Source organism: Pyrus communis, chromosome 11 (assembly GCF_963583255.1).
Source record: "Pyrus communis chromosome 11, drPyrComm1.1, whole genome shotgun sequence".
NCBI lineage: Eukaryota > Viridiplantae > Streptophyta > Magnoliopsida > Rosales > Rosaceae > Pyrus > Pyrus communis.
Window position 1 is genome coordinate 8,217,314 of NC_084813.1, and position 3,997 is coordinate 8,221,310.

The window sequence follows — 3,997 nt, forward strand, 5'->3', positions numbered from 1 at the left end:
CACTGTGGTAGAGGCAACCCTCAAAACCTATGAGGAATTCAGCCACATACCTTCTCTACTTTCTCTACTTTCTTTGCTGTGCTTTCTGCGATTCCATTGCACTACCATAATCTTATACTCACAACTCGATCTCTGTAGGACACTCATTTATGGAGGCATAAATGCTTAAGGGCGCTAGCCAAGGAGGCTATAACTGTATGAAACAAAACAAAGTGTATGCTCAAAACAACTCGATCGCTGGTCCATATTTCTTGACAATGAAGAAAGTTGAGGTTCCACCATAAAATCAATTGGTAATATGGGGAGTCGTCCAACTTCTTATAAGTCCATGCAAGGTTTATCCTCCCATCAATGTGGGATTCATTCTTAACACCCTCCCTCACGTGTGGCAAATTTTCAAGCCTAACACGTGGATAACACAACGGGATGACATGGAGCGTGTGTGGTCGTTTAGCTTCACACGTGGAACAACCTATTCTTATACCATCAAAAAATATGGACCAGTGAGGTTTTAGAATGTTGCGGCAAGAAAGGTTCTATGCTGGAATTCTTGACTGATCTATCAGTCATGGTATTCACTTATATATAATTACAAGAGTGGACCAACACAGTCCCATTTACAGAAAGTATATCAACACAATCAAACTAATTGAATGATTACACGGAAAGTAAATCAGCAATTACAAGGGAAGGAAATCAGCTAGATTCTTGTGAGGGTGGACTTTCTTGTGTTTGCCTAATTTGCGGAGATGACTGAGATGATGGCTTCGTCAAAGGCATATATATTTCTCATCAGTCTTGCCTTTCTTGTAGCGTTCGGGATTACCACACAGATAGGACATTATTTCATGCCCGAGGCCCACCTGAGCTTAACATATTGAATACCAACCTTTTGAACCATAAAATAATGCCTGTACAGTACAGAAGGCCGTGGTTTAGAGAGCGCAGCAGTCTCCATATTCAGATTGACGAGGAACCGGCCCTAAGTAGGATGATAACACGATCAACTATAGTCTATAGCACGTATGAGATATTAGCCGGTCATGTTTGGAAATGTGGATCCAACTCAGGTGAACTTCCCGATGATCGAAAGACCAAACTACATGTTGTTGATGGACGGTCCCGACTGCAACCCCCACTCCCACTTTGTTTCTTTGGTAATGTTATTGTCACAGCTACCCTAATTTCGTGGGGGGATCTCCAATCAAAACAACACGATACGCTTCAAGTTGTATTCTCAATGCTCTATCGCAGATGAACGACAATTATTTTAGATCAGCAAATTGACTTCCTTGAGCTTCAGCCTGATCTATCAGCTCTTGTTCGTGGGGCTGGCTCTCTTACGTCTCCTACTATTGGAATAACTAGTTGGGTTGGGGTTCCAACTTATGATTTTTTTTGATGGGGTCGACCTATTTTTGTGGGACCTTGTGGAATTCCATTTGAGGGGAAGGCTTTCGTATTCGGGAAGTGCGAATAATGATGGGAGTTTATCAGTGGCAATATGTCTGCAATCCGAGCATATGAAATCATTTTCAAAGTTGTTTTATGACATATATTAGTATTCGGTCCCGCTACTAACGTTCTTTAACTAATTAAATTTCAGGTTTAATAATATATGTAGCTTGTTTTGAGTGAAATGTTATATTACAGGAGTATTATTGACAAATTTTAGGGTGTGAGAGAGTGGGCCGCTTTCTATTGGAATTGTTTGTTCTCAAATACATTCATGAAAACTGGATTAGCAAAAGGCCGTAACGTGCTATTAAACCTCAAATTACCACTTGCATTATTAAGTGTGAGCAGTAATTGTTATTTCCTCACACAGTTGTAGTTCAAGTGTCTGAGATCACTATTAATTCTGGAGTAGGAATTATTTTTTCACTAATGAAGGTTCAATGCAGAGTCACACCTTCATGATGCATAATGCATGCTTGGTCTTTCATCTTTTATAATTCTTGTAATTGGTCTTTCATCTTTGTAACTTTTGTAACCTTTTCTTGTTAATTGGTGTTTATTACCCTGTTCACTAGGGTGATAATAAACCTATAACTAATAACATTTTCTCCATCATCCTTTTATTCATTATCCGGCCAGTAGCAATTTCCTTTAAAACAATTATTCTTCATTCCTCCATCTTTTTCATTTTTTACTTATTGGCCAAAGAAGGGTGTTTGTGTGGTGGAGTTCTAGACTTTTTATTTTTAATTTATTTATTTTTTTGTACAGGTAGGTTTGAGTCACACAACTATTCAGTTGGGTTGTTGTATTTCGAAGGGGACAAGTCAAATGGTATACTGCTGCACCGGTTTGTGGACTTATGTCAAGCCACAGTGAGCTTGAATCTCCTTAAACAAAGCGAGACACTCAAAGCTCAATTTAATTGTCTACATGCTTCTTAGAAGAATATCGTAATTTCCTCGTAATAATTGTCCCTCACAGTTTTTACACTAAGAAGTCGTTTAGATGTGCTTTTAAAATGACTAAAAGCGTTTTTGGTGAAAATATTTTTGAAAACAATCCTTAGTAAAAATGCTAATAAATATTGGAAAAGCACTTAAAAGTGCTTCCTGGAAGAAGCAAATTACTGGTGTTTTTTTGTAGAAGGCATTTAAAGTACTTTTGGAACCCAAAAATATTTTCTCTAAAAGCACATTTAGTCATTTAAAAAGTACAACCAAACAGCCCTTAAGATCCCACTGGGTGAAAATGGTGGCTTTTTGGGTCCATGGTTATGAATTTCGTTAAACCTCACAGAGGGAGAGAGCAAAGAAAAGATAAATACAATAGAGCAGCCCATACAGAGAGAAAGATAACCGTGTCAGCTGCCGCCATTGAAACTGAGACACCAGTGAACTGTACGAAACAGCTTACAGGACCATCTCACTCCACAAACTTTCTTCTTCATTTTGCTCCAAGGATTTGAGGCATTTTGGTGCATATTCTCGTGGACTGACCTACCCCATAATCAGATTCTGCCGCAAATGCAATAATTTCCATGCATGCGATGCAATGAATGTTACGTTCATATCCTCCGTTGGCACCAACTCGTTCGCTACTTTCTAATTTTCTTCTTGCGGTTTTTGAACTTTTAATTCTTTTAGAAAATTAAAATTTAATAAAAACCTAATGTTAGATTGAATATTGATTTTAGTCTTTTAATGTATACTTAATTTAAATTCATGTTATATTTTAGTTTTAATAGTTAATATATATAATATTTAATGTCATTACATTAAATTTTAAATTTATTATTATACACATTTTAATTCATTAATTTTACTTAACTTCTTCCAATTAGTATACCTAGATGTCCGTATCATAATATATTTTACTAAATTAGTGTACCGAAATATCCCTAGCTAAATATATTGTAGTACCTAAATACATTATAGTGAATTAGTGACACATAAGAAAATATGCAAAAACATAAGTGTACCGAAAATTCAATACCTAAATATATGATACTAAACTAGTGTATTGAAATGTTTGTACCTAAACATATTATACTAAACTAGTGTACCGAAATTCTATGTATGAACCCTAGCTACAAATTAAAGAAAAGAAAAATTGAAATCGATTGTGTATCATATAGACATCACGAAATCAAATGTGAATTTTTAACCTAATCCTTAATTAACAATCAAATGTGGAAATAAGTATCTAGGTATATATTCCAATTCCAACAAAATTGTGTTATACTTTCTATTTTTTAATTTCCTAATAATTATTACATCAAAATCCAATATGAATTTTCAACGAAATCACATACCACATACATGAATCCATTCAAAATATTAACATAATGTCAATCTAACTTAAGGTATGCCATCATCAAAATACCAATATGCAACGCCAATATCTGATTCTTTTAAAATCTTGTGGCGCGTATTTGATGTTTCAAAAAATGGTATTGATAACACACAATCACATTATCGCGTTCCTATAAAAATCTCTTAAGTTTGAGAAATTACACTAAGACTCTCTGGTTGTGTAT

The 3,997-nt window shown here is 35.4% G+C and overlaps 1 pseudogene; it reads left to right on the forward strand.

Annotated features, from left to right (window-relative positions):
• Positions 1-298: 298 nt before the first annotated feature.
• Positions 299-1,562, forward strand: LOC137708967 (shikimate O-hydroxycinnamoyltransferase-like; annotated as a pseudogene).
• Positions 1,563-3,997: the final 2,435 nt, after the last annotated feature.